This window comes from Athene cunicularia, assembly GCF_003259725.1.
Source record: "Athene cunicularia isolate RWA chromosome 7 unlocalized genomic scaffold, athCun1 chr7_part1, whole genome shotgun sequence".
NCBI lineage: Eukaryota > Metazoa > Chordata > Aves > Strigiformes > Strigidae > Athene > Athene cunicularia.
Genome location: NW_020799107.1, coordinates 16930891 through 16945655, shown reverse-complemented (window position 1 = coordinate 16945655; position 14765 = coordinate 16930891). Strand labels below are relative to the sequence as shown.

Below are 14765 nucleotides of genomic sequence, written 5' to 3'. Positions count from 1 at the left end.
CAGGGAAGGGCCCGAAGGCCGGCGCGTCGCATGGCGGGCACGCTGGAACCCACCTGTTAGCCGGTGCCATCGGCACACGGGCGGCTCTGGAGCACTGCTCTCCTGCGCGCAAGCGGTACTGCCGAGAGCGCTGCTGCAGGATTAAACGTGTTTAAATTCGAGCACATGAAGAGCCATTTGTTCTCATCAGTGATGAGGGCTGCAAAGCAGTCAAGTCTCACTTGAGGTGAGCGGCCCTTTCCAGGGGGGCAGCAGCTCAGCCTGCGCGCTGCCTCGGTTCATGCCACCATAAAGGACTCTGCACAGTTGACAAAGGTTCCCCTTGGCTAGCCAGAAGCAAGTGATCTAAACAAATAGTCAAGACAAGAATCATAATTCAACCCCTCTACTGCTTCCCATTATACAAGATGAGGTTAGAAAAAAAAAAAAAAATCTGTTAGATGAAACTCTGTTGTTAATATTAGTACAGATTTTTTTTCTTTCCACCCTCTTAGTAGAGTCAGTGTCTGTATAATAGCAGGATTTTTCTTTCTATGAAATATTTTGTGCAGTCTACAGTCTCACTCCTACTTTGAATGCTTTGTGTTTTAAGATTTATGGAGATCTAGAAGAGTGGTAAGAAAAGATTTCCATAGGTTTTTTTAAAATCTCACTTCCTACTTCAGCAGGAACTTAAGGTACCTAGAACTAATAATAAAAATATATCAGCAGGAAAGCTTTCAGTTATCACTGATTAAAAGTAGAACTGATTCTCATAAATTGTTAGGAAGTAGGATGAAGTGTGATTTAAAGTCAAGAAGATACACAAAACCTGTTAGGTACTATATTGAGTCCTAGTTCAGTTCAGGATAACACTCTTCTACTAGCTAAACTTTTTTGTGTAGCTTATTCAGTGAAGACTTTTGGTTAATACAAAGTTATTCCAAGAAGGAAAGCAAGTTACTTCTGTTTTGCCGTGTTGCTGAGAAAGCTGAAGGAAGAAAAAACTCCTTGCTCCTGCTTAACATTTTGTCAGAAGGTGTATCAGCAACTTGCAAATACAGAATCATTTGTGCACTGGACTTCCATTTTCTCACACGCAACAGTTAAGCTCAGTATAAAGGCTCCTAGTAATAGAAAAAAATACCACACATTTTTGTGTTAAACTAATGATTCCTCCTAATCTCATTTATAAAACCCAGGTGATTAAAATGTTTTCATATACACACATTAGAAATTATCTGCCACAAAACTAAAGGTCAGCAAGAGTTGGAAGAGGAAGTATTAAATTGTCATTCAATATTAAGCTTAACACCAAGACTAGACAAACTTGTTAGTAGAGAAGACCTTTCTGCCAGCAATAGCATGAAAAAGATGAATAAGACTGCAACAGCACAGGCCAGATCAATCAGCACAGAAAAATGGGTTACTCACTATTGATGGAAACCAGCCAGCTTCTCCATCTGTACTCATTTGTGGGTGAGTTTAGATCCTAAGCCATGAATTTCTGTGATGCTCCTGCCATATCACTATCTGAACTGCTGGTTTATATTATAGTAATTTTTGTCTCTGTTATTGTCCCATTTTGTCCCACTAATCCTGCAATTTTGGGGATTTCTAGGGTATACCTGTACTCTGCAATTTGTTGAAATGAGCAGCGTTTACAGGAAGAACTTTGCAGGATAGCAATTTTATAAACAGTGAGAGCTGTAGAAAATGTTCTGCACATTCAGGGTACAACTCAAGAAACATATCAGAACCTCAGAGTCGGGTAAGATAATAAAAAAGAAAGCAACAGCAAGCCCTTGAAGCGGTTGGCAGGTGCCGGCAGGCCAAGCTGCCTTTGGAAAGCAGGTCCTCTGCTGGGGACGTAGGAGAAGTGCCCTGCAGTGCCGAAGACTGCTGTTTGGAGCGTTCCAGGCAGTCCTTTTTCCACAAGGCTTTTCAGACACTGAAGAGAACAGCAATCTGCAGATTTTGGAGGTTCCAGAGAAGGAGCTAGGGCTCACTTAAAATCACAATTCTCTCAATTGAAGACCATTCAGAACGCTCCTGCCCAAACATGATTTGGCCTTTCCTAGTGCTTGAAGACATAGGACTCTGGGAAATTGTCTGGGTCACTGAGTCCAGTCACCAAATGATTGATTCCAAAGGGAAAAAAAAAGGCTGTACATAGCTAGGCTACAATCAAAACTGGCAATATTTAAAACCTGTAGGCCACCATGGGAGAAGAGTTAGTCAATGCTCAGATCTTTCAACAGTCCCCAGCAGTACCCTCTGAAGATAGGGGGGTGGGAGGCAAAGTTTAGAGCAAAGTAACTCAGACTTCATTTCTAGGTTTGAAGGATTTAGACAAGAATAACATTGGTCCTTGTAATAGCATTTCAGAGAAATTAATTAGCTTTAAACATAAACATACCTATATAAAGTCAACAACAACCATGAGGATGTGGGTTCATGAACAATGGTACCTACGCTAGTAGTATGCACAAGGGATAACATCCACCCACTCCTTTTTTTCTGAGTATAAAGGCAGCAGATGCAACCTAAACAGCCATATAACCTAGCATAGATTAAACCAGAGTGAGAAAGAACTATTCTCTCTACTATCACTTCTACCTCAGAGAAACAAGTGAAGTAAAACCATCCTCTCTCCCCAAAAATGGCCTAATATTGCAGTTACATGGTGTAGCATAGGTCTCTGCAGTCATGAACATAAAGTTTGAAAGCCTCTAATTTGGTAGCGGTGAGGGACAGCTGTGCTTTAAACAACATCATGAGATATGAAGGCTGACACAACAGCAGCTGGTGCTGATGAGAGTAGACTAAATGCTTTCAACCTCCCTTTCTCCTCTAGTGAATGCATAGTTAAATAGGTAGCATGCCCATTATTGTCATTAGAATGCTTGCTTTCATCAAAGCTTGCAGCTTAGATTAGTTTCTGTTCACACAGAAGACACGAGAATCTTCTTAACAATTCACATTACAAAAAGCATCTTAATACACTGGAAAATCTTTGATTCAGAAGCCATTGTCAGCTGTGTTGTTACTAAGTCTCACTGAAGTTAATGGCTGTCAGAGCACAGTGACCTTACGAAATAAACCACTTTTCTTTTTTTCCTAGGTTGAAGGCCTTGATGCCCTTGTATCTTTTCTTCCCTCCCTCCTTGTAAACCTTTGCAAGCTGTTCCTCTCAGCAAATTTACTCCTTAAACTCAGATAGGAAGATTTTGTGTTCTGGATATTAATGATTGTTGAACCAGTAACCATTAAGCTAGAGTTTATTGTTATATAATCAAATCATCTTTTTAATTATTTCCTCATATGTCATACCCCAAGCTGTTATCCAGCCTTGCAATAGAAACTTCCATTGCCTTTCTGGTAAGTACAATCAGTGCCACAATACATGCCACTGTGATTAGTGACTGTTTCTATTAGAAACAGAATGAAGTACTGTTCTCTTTCATGTGAGCACCAATCCTTTTTCTTAAGTATTTTCTTGTTTGACCATCATATTTTTCAGGCCACAGATCTAGGAAATGCTCACATCTTTGTCTCAACCACTCTGAATGTGAGTGGCCTTGACAGACATATTGAAGATGTCACTTAAAAGAATAATGGAGCTTATGTGAGCTTCTCTGCAGAGCTGGAGAGCAGAGGCAGCATCAGTCTCGATAGAACTCAATTCCTCAACGTCACAGCTAGCATTGCATGGTAGGAACCACTGTTAAGATAGTTAAGTCTTCACATCCTCCCCATCCAGTTTTTCAGAGAACACATTTTGCAGTTAACTTGCTGTTGCTACCAAACCAGCCAAAACTTGAAAGTCACCAACTTCAAAACAACTAGCTCATTCCAGCGCCAGAAGCACCAGTGGCTCATTACCTAAACCATGATAGCACACCAATGATTATACATTTCAAACATTCAAAATTCAGAACTGCGCATGCATTTAGAATATTTACACAGTAGCCATTCTGATATTTGCAACAAGATAGGATAAACAGGAGAGACATGAGAAAAATGTGGCAAATAGTGGGGAATGAGATATGCCACCATTTAAGCAGGAGCACAGTTTTAGCTTTGTTACATGGTCATGAAATGGCACTAAGTCCAAAACCTTAATTATAAAATGCTATTCATCATTTGAGTAAATCACCCTTTCCTTGTTTTCTGTTTATAGCATCAGGGAAGGAATGGTTCACACTTTACTGGAAAGTTACAAACTTCAATTCAGCAATGTTTATAAAGTATTTGAATTCTTGAGATTGAAACACTTTAAAATGTTTTCCTTTTAGTTTTGGCGATGTAAGCTGAAATAATTTTGTAACCTAAATGCAAGTGTGTCTGTATATGAAACCCAAATATTAAACAACAATTTGTAATTACATTTAAAATTTCCAAATTTTTTTTTGTGATGGAAAACCTGGGGTCTGATGAGTAGCACTTCCTGGGAAATCAAAATGGCAGTTAAAAACAAAATTAACCTTGCTCATATTTTATGCTTTCTTTCCAGCATTATGATTTGCAAATGAGAAATCAAACTGTCCAAAGCTGCTGGCTCAATTTCCCCTGGAATAATTCAACAAGATTCCCAGTCCAACTCGAGCATTATAAAAAACTCAGGCTCCTATCTCTCAGGGCAGCTTGCTCTGCTTTCACAGGACTGGCAGAGCTCCTCAACCTAGGTCATCCTTGAAGAAGACAGCTGTTTAATGAAGAGCTTCTGCTTGAGCAAGCCATGTCAGGGAGCAGCAAGGGCTGGGCTGCCCTGCGAGGGCAGGTGAGCTGGGAGCCATGGGTTCCAGCGAGGCAGCAGGGGCCATGGCTGCATGCTGTATCAGTGCCCACTCTTGCACCCTGCTGATCCTGACCCTGCCTTGATGACTGAGCTTCCTACCTGCAGCATAGTAGGCTCAGGCAAGGACCAAATATAGCTACAGCATAGCTCAGGCAAGGAGCACTGGCAAGGGCCTGAGCTTGAACACAGCAGAGGACCCAGACAAGGCTTCCAATAGCTCTTTCTTGCCCCTTGGCTGTTTTCACAGCACCCTGATCCAAGGTTAGAGTGGTACCATGTCTGAGCTGTTCTTGAGTATAGACAATGGAACTCCTAGAAGTAGGGAAAGAGGTTTCAAATCCAGTGGGTGTGCTCAGAGCCCTGGAAACATGGGCTTCACATCAAGAAGTCTCTAGTGTTTCTCTTGTTGGGAGAGCTTGCCATACGCACCATTAATTTCCAGAGTCGCAGGGCAGAGCAAAAGTACTGTCAGCATAGCTTCAGATTTGGATGCAGAAAACTGCCTATTGCTCTAATTCCCTCTACTCTAATAAAGTGCTGAAACATGGTGATCTACCTGAAGGGGAAAGGTCAGAAGTTGCTATCCCTTCCTATTTATCAAATAAAGCTCACAAAGCTTCCTGATACCAAGACAAGCTATAGAATAATATCTGAAACAAAAATGTGGTAGCAAATGAGTAGTCTCCACTCTAGGAAGATTAAAGTGCCAGTTAAGGCATTAAAAATAGAACGCAAATCTAAAGAAAAATCTCCTCCTCAGAACAATGAGGAGCTTTAAAATTCCTAAACATTCTAATTACTTTCTCTCTTATCTCTAAGAAAAGCTAAAATGTACAGTAATAATCTTCTTGAATGTTCATGGTATTAAAAAAACCCCATTTATTGACTCAAATATTTAGATTTTAGTCTTTTTTAAAAGGCCTTTAACAATTGCTTTGGGTCTCGCACCATTTGTGTAATTGAAGAAAAGGAGCCCTTAAATGTAGCAATATAAACAACATCATTTTCTAATGCATCTCGTACTGTTTTTATTATTTCTATAAAAACCTAATTTATCCACGAGTGACAGAAACCTAAACTCATCAACACTCTGCTTTTAATAGACAAGAAACAGAAATTAGGCAGTTTAGGCACAACCTATTTTTATGTTTTACTGGCATATCATTAAAACAAACAAAATGCCCCCAGCAGACATCATTATTCACAGATGCTGTACCCATAAAAGCCCTGAATTTAGTATATACCACTAGGTATAACATGTCAAGAAAGAATTTCTAATTTTGTTTCAGACTTTACCAATAGTAGAATCAATGAAAGTCAGATATCCTGGTATAAACAGGTTTTGCTGTACAACCTGTAATGCGTCCTCTGCAAATAGTGATCAAAGTCAGAGCTCTGACCCAATACTCTGGCCGGTATGATTGCACCTACAAAGCTAGCAGCAGAAACCACACCTTGACTAGTTCTGTTTGCTATCCTTATATAAGGGTGCTTATTGTACTAATATAAAAGCCTAATTTTGCCAATATACAGGAGAACATATTTGGAAATGCTGTCAGTAAAATACGGTTTTATCTCTGTTGGTAAACAAGTACTAGCGCAGGCACAGCTTTGTCTTACCAGTGATTACTCACTGATAAAGGTCATACTAGTTACACAAAGCATCAGCTGAAGTGGTGTAATTCTGGGATGTGATCTTTGAGTGGCACCAGAGAGAGCTGTATGGAAAGGGGATGCTACAAGCAAGGGGAGCAGACACAGCTTGCTCTGGGACGTGTAGGGCCAAGAGGGAATATTGCTGGGTAACAACCAAAAGGCATGAAGAGTGTTTGATGGGAAGAATGGGGCAGCTGGAAGCTCTGGGACAACTGAATATCTGACAGGGCAAAAGACAACAGGAGGATACTTAAACAAAGCTTTCATCTGAATCTGCAGTGTCAGTTTAAAAAAAAAAAAAATCCTCTTGGAGTATGACCTAATTTCTTATAGTATCTAAAAACTCTTTAACACATCATGCACATCAGACACTTTATTTAGAAAAGTTTACTACAAAGCTGTATTACAAAGTCTTGAGCAATGCACTATACAAATATTTGAAATGTATGAGCACGATGTCTTTTAACCAAAGCAAAGTAGAACTGTAAGGGAATATGCAACTTGTCTAAGCTGTGTACCTTTATGAACTTATTCTGGTTTCCTACAGCAGATTGGGTTCAGACTGGAACTATGAATAAAACCTTGATTCCTAGTCTTTCAGTAGTCAAAAATCTTGGCTAGCTTGCTAACATGCTGAGACAACTGAAGTTGTCCACTCCAGGAAGAAATCTGGAGAGGTAGAAAACACCATGATGTTCCACATGAAACTGAGAACCAGCACAGCCCTGAGCAGAGAAAGGTGGCAGAGCGTGAAATCCAGGAAGACCTGCAGGTGATTCTAACAGCAGCAGCACAAACGAGGGAAATACCTAATACACAGAAACCAAAGAAATGTCATGAAAGACTTTGCTTCTGTGAGCAAACAAAAGCAAAAGGCAGGCAGATAAATAATGATTAGATCCAAAAAACCCACATGATTGACTTGAATAAAACATGGACTGTGATTACCAAAAATATATCTGAAGAGCAGATCCTGCAAAGTTAAAGCCATTAGCACAGGTTGGGACAGGAGGTGCCCAGCTCCACTTACCAATTCTGGAGCGAGATCCCACCCCTATGTCAACTTTTTTTTAAAAGACAGCAGGACATTGATCTTTAAGATGTTAGAGAAAAATATCTTAAAAATTATAGGCTATGTGTGGGTTTAAAAAGCAAACAAAAGAGTAAAATTTTATATTGGTTTCGTATCTTCTATGATATAGATTAGCTGTGGAGACTTGTGATATGCCACGGACAGAACTTCAGTGAAGACAAAAGAGTACATCCTGTTGATAAAAAAAAAGGGCATGGGTAAAATCTTTCATAGACTTGTTTGATGACAAAAATATATAATTTAATATTCTCAATTTGCTGAAACAGATATGCGAAAGGAGTATCTCAGCTAAGCAGCTTATTGACGAAGTTAGACTTGTTTAGCAAGATAAACATTCTAGGTTGCAGTTTACATGGCACAAGTTTGAGCAGGTCACAGTAAAGTTGGTCATCTTTTTCCCTTAATTCATTTTTAAGTAATACCATCCATACTGAAAAGGTTTGTAGTGAAACAGTGTCAGATTCCATTTCACTGATGCTTTATCCTGTTATTTAATAGTGCAAAGTATAATTTAACAATTCTAAAAATTAATCATTGTTGGTAACCTGTGGATGTTTTTGATAGAAACCTCCAAACTAGAATACTAATAATGGAAGAATCTGAAGGCAGAAGAAAAGATGGGATGTGCAAACCTATAAAGAAATAAAAAACCTCAAATGACAAAGGTGGTGAGTACCTAGGAATTAATGCCTCCTTGAAAAAAACACAAAAATGGAAGTCATCACAGATAAGGTCATCTCCAGTCAGAGACAGTGAGAGGAACATAAGGCACCTTACCCAGGCTTCCAGAAAGGATGGAGACCAGACATGTACAGAATGAGATGTAAGAGTGATGTTTTGCTTCAGAACTAAGGCAAGACCACCAAAACCTCTAATATAAAACAAGCAGAATAAATTAATTTTCTATATCAACAATGACTAATATTTCAGCTGAGAATCACTGACATTTTAAAGTTGTAAGCCATCTAAGTAGGCTCTATTTATCACCTGGCAATTTTAGAAATACCCATATATTTTTAAAAGTTGTCCATAAAGTTGAAGCACTAAAATCAGCTAAGGACTTTCCTGTGGTCATTTACATGACCTCAACTGAAGGGCAGGAACTCCTTTCTCTGCTACAAGCTTTTTAGCAAACAGATACCTGAATGTATTCCAAGAATCTATTAAGACCATGGTTAAGGAAGACCGGACAGGTTTTGTACTTGCTTTTACATCTGATAGTTTTTCTTTAATAGGCAGAAACATGGTAGCCTTTAATAATGGGAAAGGAAATGAGTATTTCCTCTGCTGCATTGTCAGACAAGGACTAAAGTATGAGTTCTTTTTTGTTAATTCTCCCAAGACTCCCAGAGAGTGACAATATGTAAAGGGCTTTTCCTCATCTCTCCCTTAAAGGGACAAGTTTATGTTGTCTCTTTGTTGTACTTCTAAAGTTATATAAGACTATTTTTCACTGGTTTAAACAGTGCAATATGTAAACTCAAAATATGTAGGATTTATAATATTTGCAAGACATTTCTTCTGCTGCAGTAATATGTTACTATTTTTAATGAAGCAAACAGGTTTCTTTTCACATTAATTTTGTGCATATTTATTTATTCTCTAATAGAGTTCACTATATGAATGCTGTATTGAACAATTAAATAACAGCATACATACAGAAACAGAGACAGAAATTAGAAAATATGTTTATCTTTTAGATTCAGATCTTGTCTGCCAGATCTCTTGAATCAAATAATAAAGACTTATACTTTTAATTAGTGCCTTATATTCTGGTCTGGAAAGCAAATTAACTACTCTGAGCTTACACAAGATTTTCCCGCAATATGAATAAAACAATTTTGGTTTTATTTGTTTAAATTAGCATTTGCACTGCAGATAGTACTAGTCCTCTTTCAAAGATGCTTAGAATTTCTGGCAAAGTATTTATCCAACTCTGTAATTTCTGTGAGGCACTGGTTTATGAACTAGTCCAAAAGCAAAAAGAATTTAAATCAGTTTAAATGTTTTTTACCCCCAACTGACCAAAATTTCAGATTAAAAAACCCAAAACCCAAAAACATTTGCCAGGTCTATTTGCAGAGAACATAAAGGTGACTCACAAGAGAAGCAAGACTCGACACTAGCATCTAAGGCTCACTGGCATCAGTACAAGTGAAGTGTCAGCGTATGAATGATGAGACCCTACAAGAAGCTGCCCCTGCTGACTGTGATGGACCCCAAGATGGAAATAGTGCTGCTTACTCACCATCATCATTAGGTCTGTTTTCTTAGGGTACATATCCAACCATGTTTAAACAGCTATGCACCCCAGTGACAATGTGAGATCTCTGAACAAGCCTCAGGATTCAAAACCCACTAATACTTTTAAATGGAAATCTTATATTTGCAGAGCTGAGCACTGATTCAAGTGGCCTTCAGCCACGGGAATTGCAACCTGACACACACATTATGAATCAGGAAAGTAACCTGTATTGATTTGTATTAGCACTGATCTCATATTCCTCAGCAAAGTTCAGGTGGCATTTCCACTCTCTTGATGAATTAGAAGTTCATATCATTTGCAGAGGCAAGCCAGACAAACCCGAAGAACTATTACTTTCAAATGAGAGATTTCATAACAGAAAGAGCCTATGTTTTCTCAAGTTTTGAAGTATTTTTAACCTTGTGCCCCTGAAAGTTGCCAAGCTGGCTAGCCTGGATTCTAGAACCACTTGCTTAATGGAAGAAGAGTAATACCACAGGCAGACAGACAGTCTTCCTCCAACTGCAGAGTCAACATGGTCTCCTACTCCACCACCCCATCAATCTTCATTCTCTCTGCACAAAATGCCACTAAACATCATTTAGCAGCAGCCCCAAAGTGCAAGGAGACAACTGATTTCAAAGCAGCTGCCACTCACTCAACCAGGTGACAAGGCCAGGTACACTGTATAATATCACAGGCTGTGGACTGTCATTTTCTAGATTTGTAGGTTAATTTTTAATTCCCACTCTTGCCTACTCTTTGCTTTTAAGTTCAGCTATCTAAGCAATTTGGAGAAGCTTGAATTATTTTTAGCGGGTGGATGTATACATCCTTCTGCTACTTAAAGTCTGTTCAGAGTCAGAGACGTTTTGTTAGACTATAGCTTATATATCCTTATACTCTCAGAAATAAGATTGTGGGAGGAAGTAATCTTTTATCATTCTAATTGATACTGTTGGGGGGATGAAGAGGAAAAATAAGTTTTTAGGTGACCAGATCTTCAGTTCTGAAGCAGAAGCAGCAAGCTTGGAGATGGGTGCAGATCTGAAGCAGAGACAGCTGGCAAGGACAGAAACAGCCTTTAGGAGAACATTTTTAGGGAACAGCCGCTGCAGCTCTGGCCTCTCAGTCTCATCCCAGGCTGCTTTCCAGAGATGAGTCTATGAAGAGTGAAACATAATTTCAGTACCTATTAAAATTAATAAATTCAGTACAGATATTTTTTGCCATACTGTGCCTGTTGTTGTTCCAGAGATGCTCTCTCTCTACATCCTACAGCCCTGATAGCTTCTCTGCCTCCCTTCTTGCTGCCAGGCATCTGTGCCTCACAGGCCCCAATTACACTTTTCTCTCAACTTGTTCAAAGGGTTTAAACTCTGAGTAGTTGCTCCCTACCTGTATTTTGCCTGAGGTTTAGTGACTCTGTTCCAGGACTGAAGAAAGTCCGTGTATTCCAGCGCTCGTTTATTGTCTCCAGCAGTATCAGTGCTCTGTAGAAGATGTGGTCTCTATCCCACCACAGTTTTATGATACCACTCCTTACTCTTCCATATACTTCACTTATTTTTCCTATGGGATCTTTCTGGAATTAATCACAGACCGGGGGGGCAACCGCATATGCAGTTAAGTGCATGCAAGGGAGAATGCATCCTGTGTTTGGTTTTAGCACTGGCTGTATTCCCAGACTTGGAGCTTTCTGGAAGGTGACTGTGCATGAGCTGTGTCTCTCAGGGAGCAGCAAGGGCTGCAGCGGCTGCCCCACGAGGGTGGGTGAGTCTGGAGCCACAGGTGCCAGTGAGGCAGCAGGGCCAGTGGCTGCTCTGAGCAGGGGATAGTCTGTCAGGACCTCATCCAGGCAAGGGGGACAGGCCCAGGGATGACAGCCAGTGTCAGCGACAGCCCAATGACTGCCAGGCATGTCTGTAGGGACAGGGCAGGCCAAAGGTTGGGTCAGGAAGCCCAGGCCTGTACAAGGCAGTGTCAGGATGGGGAAGGCACAAGCTTGGCACAGGTGAAGTCTGCATCTTAGGCAAGGGCTTGATGTTAGGTTCAGTCTCCAAGACGAGGACCAGAGGCCCCACCAAAGGTGTCTCACAGCTCTTTACAGCAGGCTGGTCCAGGTCACCAAGCCACACTGTATTGGAGCAGGCCTTGAGCACAGGCAGTGAAACCTCTGCAAGAGGACATTGCCTGGTCATGTACTCAGGGTCCTGACAGTCCTATGGCCTTGTTTCAACTCAGTTTTGTCCATTGGGCGCTCAGCTTTGCAACGGATAGGGGCTGCTGTGGGACTCGCAGTCAAAGGTTGACATGGGCCCATCACATCTAACAGAGCTCTAAAGTTTAGGAGCAGGACCTCACAAATGCTGTAAAATTTGAAGAGAATCTGATGCAGGTTAACATTTTGTACTATGTCGTTGTGCTTAATGGTGATCAAACTGAAAAATTCAGTGGTCATTTCTGTAATTATAATGACTTTTTCAAAATTTTTATCACACATGGGGATCCAGACAGTTCACCGCTGTATCTGGCTCTTCCTAGCTCTGGAATATGATCAGGTGAGATGGGAAGGGCAGCCAGAAATTGTGTGTCAATGTAATGCTTCTCCCAGTGTGCATTCACTCCACTGCTGTTTTGTTTATTTATACTCCTTATCCTATTCTCATCATGTTACCGGGTTTTTAAGCTATCTTTCCTTGTCTTTTCCTTGTCTTAAAAAAAAAAAAAAAAAAAAAAAAAAAAGAGAATAACAGCAGAATCTGAGTGCTTTTAAACAAGTCTTAGAAAAGTCTGAATTCAAATGGACAGGAAGGGAGAACAGAGGGAGAGAGAATCACTGAAGATTTACTTGTTCAAGGAACTTGTCAGTGTATTCATTTACACCAGCTTTATTCCCTGGTGTATATGTGCACATGTGATGAACGTGCAACATATTTGGTTGGTATACGCTGCAGTAAACAAAGGTCTTTATAAAAGAATGGCAAAACCAGGTGGATTGCTAATGTGAAGGCACTCAGAGAAGTTTCAAGTTGCTGGAATTACCCTATGAGCTTCTAACATTCACTTTGGAGGGTCAAATAGTTATTTTGCACAGCTCTTTGGAAGTGTAAAAAAAGCCACACCACTATCATGCTGACATACCAAGAAGATAAATCCTTCCACAGTTTATCTTTCTTCAAATACAGTATTTGGCATGAAAAATAATTTGTTTAAATCATTTTGAATGCTTTGATTTTCCCTTCAAAAAGATACACCAGACTAGAGCCTACCCTGTCTTCAAACACTCCCCAGAGCCCAGAGAGCTGGAGAACAGAGACCTGGTCTTTCCAGAAGACCCCACTCCTCCTGCCATTGTGGCGAAGGTGGAAGCTGAGGGAAGTGAGGCAAATATAAAACAGATTCACAAAAAAAAATATGCCCTTCTATTACCACTGTCCTATAGTATGTTTGCTGAGATATGCCAATGGTCATGGCAGCTACTGCTCAGGATGTGGGGGGACTGGATTTTGCTGCCACTGGATACCCTTGCCTAGAGGCAGCTTGTTCAGTCTCTTTGAGACAGGGGCGTCAGCACTGCACCAGGCCCTGCCACGAACAGGAAAGTCTTCCAGCCTGACACTATCGAACAGAGCAGGGCTGTGATTTTCTCTGATTGTACCAATAGTCCCTTGGCAAAGCAACTAATTAAATTGGGATGATGGAGCTGAAATTTATATCCTGTACTTCATTATTAAGTGACTTAATAACATCCTCTATAAGAAGGCAGAAAGTGTGGACCATGGAACACTTGAAGTGATAAACTATTGAAATAGGAGCTGAGAATGAAGTAGCAACTTTTAATAAAATACCAACTCAGAAAATTATGTCCCCAGTTTTTCATTCAGTGGTGTATGTTTTCAGTCTGTTTATGGCTTTTATTTTAAGAAGTGCTTTGACATAGTTATTGTTTGCCACAAATCTTAGAATCAACCAGGTAATCTCTGCAATGTCATTATGTCAACTTAATTGAGTGCCATAAAATTTCAAAAGAAGAAAGAATTCCCTTTCTGTAGAAGAAAGAATTCCCTTTCTGTTCCAATCATCATTATTGTGACTCAAGTCACGGAAAGAGTGAGGGAAAGAAGAGAATTTGGAAATCACTTAATTTTCAAAAATTGTAGAGTTGAAGGCATGTATTTATTTTAATCATCATTATTATAACTTCCACCAACATTATCTAAAACCTGTTTCTTGCCATTTTTCTGCGTTTTAGTTTTGGAATGCAATTTTGGGGGGTGGGATGTCCCAAAAATTTGTGGAGGGAATCCCAGGTTCTAGGTCATGTCCTGAACCAATTCTTTTGTTCCTGACCATCACTGGTCCTGTTTGGGATGGCAAACAGAAAGTAACCCTTGGGATGGATACTGCTCTGCATAATACAGTTATTTTTAGAAGGCAGATAGGATCACAGCAGATCAAAGTGTGATACCAGAGTGAGGTTCTTATAGAAGATGCACATGCACCTTCTTCAGCAGTAATGTAATTTCCCTACTCGACACCCAGGTAACAGAATAATGCTCTCTAACTCAATTAATCATTCTAGTTCTACTTTTCTAACCTCACTACATCTTGTACAGTGACAGTCAAGCTTCCAGCTATTGAATTTCCATTAAAATGCTGAGACCTGATTCCTGCTGCCTAAACACCCCTTCCCCCATTGCCACTTAGGTATTTGTATTTCCCCAGCTTCTTACCCCTTCCAAACCTCAGTCTAGTCATCTTTGGTTCAGATGGTATCCAAATGTCTTCAGACGCTCTTCTCACCTGAAATCTATCATGTCACAACAGTCTTTTTCAGGTATTCTTCTCCCAGACTAATCCAAGGACCCAGATTACTTTTAGGACCAATGCTCATTTTGCCTCTGAAATGAAAATCAAACCATTGGGAGTCAATCAACTCTTTCCTTAGAGGAGGGCTGAAGGTGGCAGTCAGATGGCTGTCACCTGCC

General features: G+C 40.1%; 1 protein-coding gene across 2 annotated transcripts in view; it reads right to left on the bottom strand.

The window, feature by feature from the left end:
* STK39 (serine/threonine kinase 39) overlaps positions 1–136 on the bottom strand; it is a 101459-nt gene extending 101323 nt beyond the window's left edge. The window contains exon 1 of one of the 2 annotated variants that reach the window (XM_026852545.1): positions 54–136. The gene's annotated coding sequence lies outside the window, so the exon portion shown is untranslated. The remainder of the gene's footprint in view (positions 1–53) is intronic. The other variant, XM_026852544.1, reaches the window with a different exon arrangement.
* Between the last annotated feature and the right edge of the window lie 14629 nt (positions 137–14765).